The sequence below is a fragment of the Poecilia reticulata genome, linkage group LG17, assembly GCF_000633615.1.
Source record: "Poecilia reticulata strain Guanapo linkage group LG17, Guppy_female_1.0+MT, whole genome shotgun sequence".
Classification (NCBI taxonomy): domain Eukaryota; kingdom Metazoa; phylum Chordata; class Actinopteri; order Cyprinodontiformes; family Poeciliidae; genus Poecilia; species Poecilia reticulata.
Genome location: NC_024347.1, coordinates 26,695,918 through 26,709,771, shown reverse-complemented (window position 1 = coordinate 26,709,771; position 13,854 = coordinate 26,695,918). Strand labels below are relative to the sequence as shown.

Below are 13,854 nucleotides of genomic sequence, written 5' to 3'. Positions count from 1 at the left end.
CTATCTATCTATCTATCTATCTATCTATCTATCTATCTATCTATCTATCTATCTATCTATCTATCTATCTATCTATCTATCTATCTATCTATCTATCTTTTGGTGTGTTTTTTTTTTGTTTTTTGTTTTTTTTTTTTAGCTTTTTTATTACTTCTTTAAAGAACAAACCATATGTAATTACCTCTTATTGTGTTTGTGCCTGCCATTTGGTTTTTTTGTGTCCCTAATTTTCTCAACAAACTGAGCGGATTTTCCGCTGAACTGACCCAGACGGCGCTTTTACAGTACAGTCCTGACGTCAGCCGGTAGCTGACTGTGCGCAGATCAGCTGTGTCCGGAGCAGCATCGATGGTGATGGTGGCGTCTTGAGTCGGGGGCGCAACTTGACGCTCACAGACGCGACCTTCCACGGACATGGCCGCGTAACCGCTTCCAGTATCCGCAAGGTAAGACTTTCACTTGGCTGTTTTGCTCTAAAAGTATGATAAAAATGTCACGTACATTTAACGTTTGCCCGACAGTGACGCTGTCAGGACGGTGGTCGCGCACACAAGCAGTCTGTCAGTCAAAGTTTCTTCCATCCGCAGATTTTGTCGGAAAATGTCAAATGATTGCACGGAGAAGAGGGACAGCAAAAGGTTAATAAGAACAACAAGGTTGTTGTCCACAATCCGCTTAAAAGTAGAGGAAAACTTTTCTCTTGCTGTTTCTGATGCACCAATTTCGCTTTGAAAAACCGGTTTTTTTTTCTAGGAAGCCTCGCCTTATTGCCGTGGTTAGGTCCGACTGTAAGTCTGTGTATGTAACCGACCCCTGGCAGCCTGAAGCGTTTTAAGTTGCCAATGTTAGTTTTCATGTGCAACGACAGTTTTCATGCTGGGGGAAATGGTATTGATTCTTGCCTGTGTCGTCTCATTGTTGATGAAGTCATGTCAAGTATACGAGGTCTGGAGCCAAAGCACTAATTGAAGTGCTTGTCTGCAGAAAACAGCAGTTGCCTAAGGCTTGTGTTGAAACAGACACAGATAAAATCCTATCAGGTGACAATGCAGAGAAGATGTCTTTAGAGCTTTGTCACTCTTGGGAAAACTCTTAACTTATCTATAAATCTATTTGTTCGCTCCATAAATTTGGTTTATTAGCTTTTATTTCCAGCATGTTATCATACATAAATGGTTATCTTAATTTATGTTTATGAAAACTGCTTCTCTGTGTTACTCCACATGGAGCCATTTCTTATGGAGACTGATAAAACCCTACTATGTAAGTCAGTTTATGTATTTTCACAAGCTGTTGTAAAACAAGCTGTTAGAATTAAACCAGTGAAACTGGTGCAATCATTTACATACATTTACAYAGGCCATTAAATATTCCTCAAATTTCCTCAAACAGCTGCAAGACACATCAGTGAATTTCTTAAATTACGTATATTCATTACACTTATTTCACTTGGTCAGGAACAACCAATCAGAGCCAGGAGGGGGGCTTTAGCATTGTCAATCACCCTAGTGTAGGCACTGCTCAAACCCTTTCTCTCTACTAGGTTGCTGTGTCTTCCTCACAGCAGAGCATGTCATGAATGCGCAGGCTAGTTAGCATGGCCACGGTGGACAAGCAGTTTTCCTGAAATAGCAAGTTGTTCCTCCGCCATTGGCACATTGAGAAACACCACACGAGCGTGATTGACAGCGCTACGACCTTCCTCATGGCTMTGATTGGTTGTTTCTGAAAGAGAGCGGTACATTTATGCAGATGGGAACCACAGGGAGAAGGCAGATGAGCTAATTTTTTTCACAAATCTCTCACAAATGTTTTACTTGACGTAGTGACACTTCTAACAAATGTGTAAAAAAAGTGTTTTTTTATGAAAGTTACATACTGCAGCTTTAACAAAAACGTTTGCAGTGCTGTTGGAATTACAGTGCAGTTGTCCTACAACGCCTGACTTTACTGGCTGTTGCGCCACAATTTCTCTTCTGCATTACAACAAATATCTTCTCTTGCRATCTTGTGGAAACAATTCATTATCTAGCCTCTGCAGGCATCTGTTGCAAAGTCATCACACATGGCAGCCAGAAAGGTCATCTGTGTATGTGGCTGCTGGCAATCATGCACTTTCCATCTCCGTACTAAGAAAAAGTTCTAAAAGGGGCTAAGGAATGAAGAGTAGGGGGAACGCTACCAGTATCTTGTGGGTCGCAAACTATTGCCTGATGATATTGGAGCGATGGAAACTGGCATATGTTCTCTGCCTCTTCTGCCTCTTCCTCTGTTTTGCCTCCTAACTCCTTCTCCCCAGATTCTCACTCCTCTTCTTCTTTCTGGCTGTTGACCCCGTCCAAATCTTTGTTCTTCCACTGTCAGAAGTTCAGCTTTGTGTTGTGCTCTGCCTCTATAYACTATGTATTTTCCCATGAACCTTTGAGCTATTTCAGAATACAGGTTGATYGTTGGTTGATCTAATGCTTCACACATTTGCCTACGTCGGAGAAAGTCAGGATTCACCTGGGGGCAATTTATCAATTCAGGACAAATTTAGAAAARAAAGTATTGAAATGCATAGTAATACACTTGACTTATTATTACAACAACTTGTTCAAACATTTTTTTTGAGACTTTATGACACATTTATGCTGAAATGTTKTGGAGGCTGAGGCTATTCATATAATACATTTGAAAATGTAGGACACATGCTCAAAGAAATGAGAAACAAATGACAATGATTTTATGGTTGAACAAGCAGTTTTGAGAATTTCAGTTCTGATCTGACATACATGCCAAAGCTATTGAGAAAAACTGTAACATATTCCTCTAAGAATGTATGTATGCCTAAAATRTGTTATGATCATTTAAAACTTTTACTAAGTTAAYATATTAATCTATAGTACAAATGATATGAACATGTTAGCCTTACTGGTGAGCATAGCTGGACTCTGYACAATAGATGAGAATAGCTATAGTTTACTGAAACTATATCTTAAGTTTCAACTCCAGGACATGCTAGCAAAACAAAGTAGTTAATTTTGTATATATAATATCTAATATCTAGATGAATAATAATTATAAAACATTACATTTATGAGCTGAACTCCTTAACTAAAATCGAAATTACTTTAATGGTTAATTTTTAACACTGTCTTTACCATTTTTTTCATAGTGGTTTGTTCTCCCAGGTAAATAGGAAATACAAAAAATAAAATAAAATAAGGCGTAAAACAGTAAATTAGCAATTAAACTTTTTACTGACCTTTGAACCCTTTTCCATGATAACCTCAGCAGGCATGTGCTATTCACTAGCAACAACTGCCTGAGGGATTAGAAGCTTAGCTTGCTAGCATGTGTGACTTTAGTTTTAGCAGATTCACTAAATGAGCTAACGCTCAATACGAACTTAAATTCTTAAACCAACTTACATATTGTTTCTATGACAACTTATGAAAGTTCTTAACTTTTAATTAAGTTAAAAGTTAAGAACTTTTAACTTAATTAAAAGTTAAAAGTTTTAATTAACCAACACCTGGAGACCACTCAAGAAATAATAAAAGCTAATTCCTGAACAAACAGTTCAAGTTAAATTCTAATCAAAATATCTAGGTAAGATATTTAGGTAAATAAGTAATTTAAATGACTAATATTCAATATYATAYAAAATTTATATKTATTTTTTTGGCATTTTACACCTCAGCGTTTATCAATAAAAAATGCAAGAATTCTTTATTTGCCCTGAATCACGCAGGTATTATTATTTAGTGAGCATTGTGAGTTAGCTGGGTGGCCTGTCTTGATGAAAGCACGTGCAGCCCTGTCACAGAGAGCGAGGGGYGGAGGGGTCAGGTGGTGAGGGGGCTTTGGACGCTGACCATCTGGCCTTTGGGGGGCTGGTTTCCTCACTGACCGCCTTTGTTCCTGACCAACAATTGGGACTTAATCTGGGAGGAGATAAGTAAGGCCCCGTGACACCACTCTTGCAAGCGGACAGGTTTTCTCCCTTAGAATACCCTTGACGTCTCTGTCCTTGCGTTTCTTTGTTGGAGCGCTTAAAATCAGCAGCTCTGGTGCCGGATTGCTGTGTTGAAGTCCCTTCAAAATGGCAAAACAATAGTGCTGCATGTACTCTGAAAATGATGCATTGTGTAGTTCATATTCTGATCATTATATCACTTCAAGTTAGATATGTTATTGGTTTCCATATTTCAGAACATGACATGATTCCCAAATTTCCATGAAAAAAAAGTTACAAAAACAGTTACAAAACTTTTTTTGTAACCATATTGTGACAGTAATCAACTTTACTTACTTTATGTAGTTTTGACCTGACTTGTTTTTTTKTTTTTTTTTATGAGCTGTGAAGCAGAAAAAGTTTCTCAAAAATGTCGTGTGTCACTTCTCTTCTGAAAAAGCTTAACAATGGATAATATTTCACATCCATTTGTGCATGAGACAGTTGTCACCACGGTAACAGATTGATTTATTTTCTCTCATTCTCTCCCAATACATTTTACCTTTTATAAGGACTCTGATTTTGCTGTTTGTTTCACTTTTCTTTTTTGGAGGAAAATGCTGAAAAAAATGCTTGTTCATAATAAAAAAGTTATTTATTAAGACACACCCAAGTGTGAAAACTCACTTTTAAATCTGCTCAGTACTGTAAGAAACTTATTGATTTGCATTGCTGTCTTTAACACTGGTTTATGTTTGTGTTTACATGGGGKTTTTTTTTCCAGCCAACTCCAAAAACATGTCAATTTTACATGTTGATCTGTGAGTCAGAGCCTTCGTTTTCAAACACCTTTGCAGAYAAATTGTAATATTTAAGCTACAAAAGAACCACAGGGATTGCACGGCAGTACAGGTAGTTGTTTCTTTTAAATATCTGTCTTTGATTATGGTCTTTTCTGATCACGACTGCAGATGGCACAGGGTACAAAATCCCAACTAGAGAGAGGGAGGTCAGTGCTTTTTGTTTCTTGCATTTCTGACAAAACAGAGAAAGCAGGTGTTGTCCTTAAAATAGGTGTAATTTATGAAATTGCGACACCTGGAGTTAAGATGGTGTTTTTTGGGATTTTGCTTTTTTTCACTGCTGTTGCCACAAACCTGTGGCCTGAAAATAACTTCTCCAGACGTCAGTGCTGGATGAGGTATTTTTCAGATGTCAGAAGAAATCACCRATGTCTGCAGAAAATATCAAAAATGGATTATGTTAGTACATAAAGCATGCATTATTGCAGTTAAAGTATTTATGAATTGCATTAAGGTTAAATATCACTATTTGGATCRTTTAATCTGTGTTATGTCTAAGCCTCATATCAAGATATAAAATGAAGACATCTAAACTTTGTCAAAATCTTCCTAGAACAATATCGAACTCTATACAGTTTATTCGGATGCTGTTTCATAACTACTGGTCAAAATTAAACAACTTCATGCTCACAAGAATTTAAAGAATTCTTAATRAAAAAACACATTATCTCTCAATCTTCCCAGCTAAATTAGGTTTATTTAGAGCTGCACAGTATAATGAACTGTCATTGCATTATCATTATGTACAAAACTGCACATACTGAAGCAGCAAAGCCCCCCTCAAAAGCCAGTATGAAGCTCTTTTTCAAATGAACATCATWCTTTCTCTTGTCAGCAAAATGTCTTCAGATGAGCAAAATGTTTTTTAACAGACGGTTTCTTGTTTTATGCTTGAAGAGGTCAACTTCACCAAACACAACTAAGGAAAAYAGATATAGCTGACCTAACCTAACAATGAACACACAGTGGGTATATGCACAAAGGCCAAGGTTGCATAACAAAAATTAGTAGACAATACTCTCAAACAACAGTAAACCAACATGGGGAACAAGCTAAAGCCAACAAATCAAACAAGCAGCTTAGTTTCAAACTGAAAAATATGACTAATTACAAGGATGTTACCAATCAGTACATTTTCCAGATCTTTGGTAGTTTTCCTAAAGTGAAGCTCCCCAGCTTTCAGAAGATGGGTGGATTCTTAAGCTTTTTGGTGTCGGATCATAATGTGTTTCCTCCCGATCCAGTTCACTGCGGCTCTGGTAAAACAATGAATAAATACAGCTAGTGATTTAAACATGCATAAGCAAGCTGTTCACCCATATTAGCAAACAATTGTCCTAAACAAGTATTGCAAAACAGTTGCAATTTTACACCAAATGCGTTACTGTCCCAGAAACTTTTAAGTAAATAAACTAAAAATGGAAGAATCCCCACTGTATTTTTGTGWCCCATGTCATTGGAGTCTATTTTTATATGTTATCAGAAATATTTTCAAGCAGTCAAATGTGTCTTTCTTGTAGTAAACTAATTGTTTGGAAGCCTAACTTTGGCCAAATAATCTTTGTTAGCACTGCAGCACAGCGACTGAATATCAGTGCATAGCAACAAGTAGAGGTAGCTTGATTCTATGATTTACTGAACACAAGGGATTTTTTTCCAACATCTCGGTGAAATGACTTTATGTTGTGGGGGAAAATATGATGGAGCTAGTTAGAGCTGATCATTTTGTCCATTCGCTATTTTGTGCATTTGCAATTCATTTATTTCCGGATGAGACTTGTAGCTTATAAATTTAACATCAGTTTTTTGTATATGTTTTATTTATACTGAAATGGCATGTCTTCCAATATCCCAGAAGTACAAGAAGGATAGATGTCAAAATCCTGATGCAGAATATTAAAAAACTCAGAGTAGCCTTGGATTCAATGTATACAACTTCAAAACATGGCGAAAGTTAAAGTTTGTATAAGTCATCAACCAGAGTACTTCACAAACTGCTTGTGAACATGATCCTGTAGAGTTTATCTGCATAAATTGAATAGAAATACAGTGTCAGTGGCTTGACTAATAGTAGCTAGCTTGAAAAAAAACCCTGAAAAATGCTGTTTTGTTTTTTTATAACTTGCAACAAAACATGTTCAGTTTGAATGTAGAATCATTCTTGGACCTAAACTATCTCTTCTGAAAGAAGTCAAGGATCTTTTATCAGTCTTCACATGATATTCAAAATCCAGGCATGCTAATAAATAAAGTTGCATCTGTGAAAAGTTTTACACTCAGCTTGCAATAAAAACAAATAGCCCCTTTTACAAATTTCAGTATCTTTCTATACTTTTATGGTAACAGTTTTTAGTGTGAGGTAGACTAGAATGGATATCCAATGAACTCATTTAGGTAGTTGTAGATCAGTTGATATTTAACCAAACACTAAAATGAAAAGAGCCTTTCTACTCTGATTTGCAGAGCTAAATGTGTTCCACATGCATTCTTGTAAACATTAAGCCTTTTATAATAAGCCAGGAACATTGTGTTCACTGCAAATGTCTGGGTCCAAATCAATGAAAGAAAACCTTCAGTGCCTGTAAATCACTCTGTGTTAGTCAGAAGCGGTAGTTTGAACAGCTTAGTCTCCCGGAGTGCGCATCTGGAAACACTCATTTGTGGATGGAGCAAATCTCGTTGTTGATATGAGTTCAGTGGAAGCATGAATAAAATGTAAGCATATCCTGCCCATCTAAGTGTTTAAATCTGTGCTAAGAAATGCATCAAATAATCCAAGGGAGTGAAAGCACAGATAAGGGCTGGAGTTCAGCTAAAGGGAGGCTTTGGTGGGGAAGAGAAGGGTGAAAACGGATAAACAGATGTGGGAGTGAGGAAAAGCTAAACAAGGCAGCTGAACAGAAATGATATGAAATATGGAGAAATATTTTGCATCTTTATCCTTAAGATTTAAAACTATGGCTGGGATATAATTACGAACTGGATATGCAGTGGGGTGAAATGTGAATCAAACTGTTGGGGACATATAAAGTTGTGTGACACACTTGACAATTGGATCATTAAAACCAATGTGACAAAAGCCTGTGCCCCTCCCCCCGCTTAAAAGAGATGTCAAAGGTCTGTGACCCTTTCCATTTATGTGCATTGATCCCTTTGGCAGGGGGAGGGCCTTCCTCCTCGCTGCCGTCCACCGTCAGCTGTTACTGTATGTCTTAGTTTCACCTGCAGGAAGCCTTTTATTCCGTTTAAATATCCTTTATTTTTTCCTKTTTRAATGCAAGCATATTATTCTTTGGCAGTTTTCACCTTGCGTTCTGAAAGAATACTCAAATAATTATTCTTTGTAAGAGACACTAATCTTTGTATTTCCTGCATGTCAAATAATTTATTTTATTTTTTCATTGCAGAGATGTGTGCTAAATGTCAGGTAGGTTTAATTCCTGCTTAAAGGTTGCTAATTTCAAAAGGTACTTGTAATCTGACAACAAGTTTCACCAGAAAGCATTTATTAAAATGTATTAAATATGACTGTATGTTATTTTATACAGGCTCTGTAAATATTTTGTTTGAACTGTTCATATGAAAGGAGTTAACCGAATCCATCTTACATTGACACATTAYTTGAAAGTGTTGCAGCTATTTTACTTGTTTCACAGACTTAGGGAGTGATTTTTTTTTTGTTTTTKTTTGTTTTTACAGACTAAGAGAGTTAAGGGTTTTAAGGATGAAACCTCCTTCTGTCCTTTTCTCACAACAGAAGAGTGTGGCTTTTTAGTGATTGATGAAAGCTGACTGTCAGGAAGGTAGGGCATGCAGAGTAGGAGAACAACCAAACAGACAGGCCTGAATATTCTGGTCTTTGTTGCTAGGGAGGCTTCGGATAAAAATTGTGTGAGGTAATAGATGTGTATGTGTGTGTGTCTGTGTGTCTATGTGGATTTATGTATGGTTGGAACACGACCCCAGTAGATTGCACTTCCTCCTGTCCTCTTATCTGAGATTCTGACTTGCAGTTCAAGCTCTTATCTGTCACTGCTGGATCACTGACTGACTCAGTGAAGTGAACCCAGACTGCTCTGTCTCTACTTGCTCGCCTTAATGTGTGGCTCTAAATACAAAGCTTACATAGTCAAAGGAGTTTTACTTCCAGCCTTTGTTCCTGCACTACTTATCYGAAAATCAAAGCCAAAATAAACTATTTGGCAGAAATGGAACGAACTACTGTGCGCATGAATTGTTTGTCAGGAAACAGCATTAGGTGCAAGGGCATGCACGCGTTTCCAGAGAAATGTCGAGATGTCAAGTTTGAAGAGGAATGTCTCTTCTGTTTGCTGATTTGAACTCTTTGACACAGAAATGACTTTACAGATACACTGRGGCATGAAGCCTGGGTTCATATCTACAGTGGTCCTCTTTTTCTATGTCTACTTTTTTAGATTTTTGTGGGCTCCATTACACCAGTATGAKCTCACGAAGTGCAAAGTGTTCACGATGCTTCACAGAGAGCACTTATAAATAACACAGCCTCATTCTTGCCATTGAAACCTGGAAAGCATCTGTCTGAGAATCCCCCCTTCCACTCCGCTGTTATGGAACACTGTGTTCTCACTGGGTGTACCCCTACTCACAGGTGCCAACTCCGCAGGAACACAGTCTGCAGCCAGAAATTTCTTCCTGCACCTTTCTTGTTCTCCTAAAAGAGAACAGTGTGTACTGTGTCATGGAGAGGATTGAACCGCAATTGTCTGGGGGGGAAGTCTGGGGGGTTATTTTTAGGTTAAATTTCATTGTTGGGGTCTTCGTTTTCTCTTCATGCAATTTTCTTTACGCACTGATGATCATCTTTTTGATTGTAGTGAATCAGATTTYTYRAAGTTGCTAGTTTAGCCTCTAAACATTCACTTAACTGTCTGTTTTGAATTAAATTCAGAGTAATGATTAAAGGGGTGCTCARGCTTAAATATGTTTGTGTGAAAATGACAACCATCCAGTCAATATGTGACTTAAAATTTTGTCAATTAAATACAGAAAGTGGAAAGTTGAGGATACTCCCTCTTCCTGATTTAGCATTTCCACACGGATATCTGTGGGTCAGGGTGACACAGATTTTGTCATCTGTCCAAACCTGCACCAGTGGAAAATTTCTGCTCACATGAGATATATTCACTGCTTACTTTGATTATTTTTAGATGCTGCAAAAGGTTTTGCCTCAATCTATTCATTGAATTTCTGTCAAAACATTTTAAGCTTTTTATTACCATACATTAAGTTATAATACTACCGTAGGTGATATGCCATTTTATTTTTTTATACTTTAAAAACTATGAATAATTGACTTTCTTTAAGCTCTCACAAAAAAATAAAAATAAAGCAATGAAAAGTACCAAATACAGTTAAACCTAAATTTATCAATGCCTCCACTAAATCTAGGTTTAAACTAATCTCAGTTTAAACTTCTGACTGGGAGTAATAAATCTGATCCCTTAATCTGTGGAGGAAGCTGAAAACGTGGATGATGGCAGGGATGCACTCGAACCTCAAAAACCTGGAGCTCATCAGCACTGAGAAATCGGCAAAATATCAGTGGAAGCATACAAAAAGCTGAAAGATTTATAAGCTTCAGCAGCTGAGATGAGAGAGACTAGTGGCCTAGTCAAAGCCCAGACCTCAATCCAATACTGTATTGAGGACAGGACTTGAAAGGGCTGTTTCTCAGCCGTAACATGACAGGATTAGAACAGTTTTGGAAGTTTTAAGGTGTATACATGTGCGGGCTTGGCTGAGACCTACAGACTCCATGCTGTGATTTCAGCCAAAGATGCATCTAGAAAATTCTGACTTGAAGGGGGTGAATATTTATAGAATACCATATTTTTTAATTGGGATTATTTTGTAGAAATCAGTTTTCACATTAAAATTTAACAGTTTTTTTGTAATATACTTTGCTAGAAATAGCCAAATTTTGATGATCATGATTTGTAAAGACGTAAAAGGGTCAAACATCTAAAGGGTGAATATGTTTCATAGGCATTGGATATTGTCATGGCAGTATAAATGTTTGCAATATACATATGAAAAATACAGTGTCAGGTAAAAAAAATATTCATAGCCCATTAACTTTTTCCATATTTTGTGTCCCAAGGCAAGGCGTCACAAGAAACATCTCATTGTGGACAAAACTAATAAACTCCTTAAGACAAAAGGTCTCCAACCTTCTTAATACTTGCGCTATATGTCTTAAAGTCAAATTACTTGTGGGTCCAACAAAATCTTTATAAAGAGACTAAATTTACAAAAACAAAATGCTAATGTCATGACTTTTATGTGCTCAATAGTAATCTAAGCATGCAGTATTTCCATTAAGTAAACAAAATAGAAGGGAGTAAAATGATTGTATATCCAAAACCATAATTTGGGCATCCCTTCCTTTAAATATAGAAAGCCCAGGCCTGTTGTAAATGTAACAGACAATATGTGACAGGACTTTACGAGTYCTTTTTGGCTCTGCATTCAATCTAAATGAGCTTGAGCTATTTTGAAAAGAAGAATGGAAAACATTCCAGCTTCTAGATGTGCAAAGCTGATAAACACATACCTGAAAAGGGTTTCAGAGGTAAAGGTGCTTCTACAAACTACTGCGTTAAGCAGATGCATRCAATGCAACACTTTTCAGACTGTTTGTGAATCATAAAGCCTTGTGTCATTTTCCATGCCCTTCACAATTGTGAAGTACTTTATGATGATCTATTACACACAAAAAACGTCATAAWTTTATTAACAGACTTACTAACTAGTTACCATTGCATAGATATTACTCTGGTAACATAAATAGTATAAAAAACACCCTCACTCACCTAGAATATAAGCAATAGCAGCAGCCATCCTCAATGTTTGCATGCTGAACTGTAGAACTCAGTCATCTAAAAGCCTGCTAAAATTAGATCCTCACAGCTGCAGGGGAAGCTGCCAGCCATCCATTTCACTTGAAACAATGGAAGGAGAGTTTATTACTTGTGCTGCTTTACACTTATGTGCTAATCCAATACCAGAAACTTATATCTTAAAAGATGTAGTAATCTAGTCGTCTTTCTAAGTAATAACAGCTAAATATCTGAAAATTAATAAGATTTTGCTCTTCTGAGTTTGTCCAGTTTAAACAGGAAAAAAAAAACATTTTTTTTTTTCCCACAATTGTAGGTTTTAACATTTTGTGATTTCATCTTAACGACTGTGTCCAGTTTTATGTATTAACCGTCAATAATGACAACGGACTGAATTTGCACCGACGACAGCTGGAAACACTCAGGCTTCCAGCCAGATTTCCCACATCACCCTAGCAGCAGCATTTCTGCCTTTTGCACACATATATAATTCCCTCAGCTCTCTGCTCTTGCTCACACTGAATTACAAACATTCAAACACAACCCCAAACAGGATTCTGCACAAGGTCAGTTTGTGTTGACGCTGCCAGGACTGCGGGGGAGAGGGCTGCCTGCYGCAAGAAGGCTTTCCCATAGGCTGCTGCAGCTTGTCCAAGGCTACGGTGACCAAGACCCAGCGCTCTGCCGCGAGGACTCAGTGTTCCTCTGTGGCAGCGGAGGTCATTCGCTCTCTCTCTCTCTCTTTCTATCTCCCTTGTTTTTTTCTCTTCCATGCTCCCACTGTGTTAACATTGGCAGCTCAAGTACTGCAGCAAATACAAGAGCAACGTGAAAATCTGATAACAGAAAGCAAACAGGAAAGCTTGTGTTTATTAACAACTGAGGAACAGCTTTTGAAAGGATGTCATGCAACCCACTTCAGATTTTTAAAAAGCCTATTTGGAACACAGAGTCAGGGAAAAAAATTAGGACACTGTCCGTGAACCTGCATGTTTTTATAAATTGTTTTGGAGATATTGCGTACAGGCAGCTTTTTCCAAGTAGTGGACTGACCATCTAGCGTACTGGGACAACGCCCAGTACACCCCAGTACTGGACCCTCTGTAGGCTGGGCATATTTTGACCAATTGTGAGGGGCCATTGGTTAATAAGGACATTGAGCTAATCCAATGAAATCTCTCAGCTCTCTCCTGCTGTTTGACTGAGATTGTAAATTTTGAYAAGTTGGAAACAAARCTGTGGGATCAAAAGCTAAAACATCTCCAAGTGGACACAGCAGAATGTCCAAAACAACTACCACTATGGTAGGCCCTGGAGCACATGTTTGTTTTCCTTGATGTGGCAGTCTCCAGAAAAAAAAAAAACAGTCTGATTAGTGTGTCTCTATTTTTGAGTGTTTTTTTTTTTAAATTGCTCAATTTTCTTGTGGATCTTTGTGAAAGGATAGCTGATAGTATGTTATTATTATTTTTGCTTTTAATTTTCTTATAACAAATGTTATTAGTAAGTAAAGTAAGATTAAATAATAAAGTAAGATTAAATAAAACAAGATTTATCCATTAAAAGTTTGTCACATAGCACGGAGCATTACCGTTGGAGCAACTGATTGTGCAGGAAACCTTCTGGGAAGGTCTTTTTTACTATGGATAAATATGAAGCTCTTAACATCTTGTCTGAAGTGGKAAAAGAAAAAACAATATTAAACTGATTTATGTATATTGAATGATTCTGCTGTGGTTTTTAACTCTGTGATTTACAGTCTTTGGAACATTGCTTCATTGTGCCTGTTCAGTTTAAAGACATAATTAGGTGTTTGGGAAATTTTTGGACCCAAATGCTACTTAATTGTTGTCTATCTGAAAATAACTTCTAATTCAATTATTTATTTATTTTTACTTTTGCTTATTCTATTTAATTGGCCTTTGCTGTAATTTCTGCCCAAGTTTTTTTTATTTATTTATTTTTTATCTTTTTAAGGTATAGTTTCTGAATGAAGGCCTCAGGAGGTTTTACTGTCACCTTTTTCCATCAGCAAGATTTGTGTGTGGGGGTCAAGTCTCAAACAAAGGGTGACTCTGCTTTCTTTGTYCCATAAGGACAAAAAGGCCGGTTGCTGCTGTAAGGAGGGCTGATGGGATTTAAGTGTGAGCTMCGTCACCGCGGGCAACCC

General features: G+C 37.3%; 1 protein-coding gene and 1 long non-coding RNA gene across 3 annotated transcripts in view; one reads left to right on the top strand and one right to left on the bottom strand.

The window, feature by feature from the left end:
- Nucleotides 1-304: 304 nt before the first annotated feature.
- Nucleotides 305-13,854, top strand: part of greb1l (GREB1 like retinoic acid receptor coactivator) — a 58,682-nt gene continuing 45,132 nt past the window's right edge. The window contains exon 1 of the mRNA XM_017310154.1: nucleotides 305-446. The gene's annotated coding sequence lies outside the window, so the exon portion shown is untranslated. The remainder of the gene's footprint in view (nucleotides 447-13,854) is intronic.
- LOC103479873 (uncharacterized) lies at nucleotides 4,532-11,767 on the bottom strand. 2 transcript variants are annotated; one of them, XR_536003.2, is made up of 4 exons: nucleotides 11,658-11,767; nucleotides 9,432-9,496; nucleotides 5,936-6,059; nucleotides 4,532-5,175 (listed from the first exon to the last, which is right to left on the bottom strand). It is a non-coding gene; the product is annotated as an uncharacterized LOC103479873 (long non-coding RNA). The 2 variants fall into 2 exon arrangements; XR_536002.2 differs by lacking the exon at nucleotides 9,432-9,496.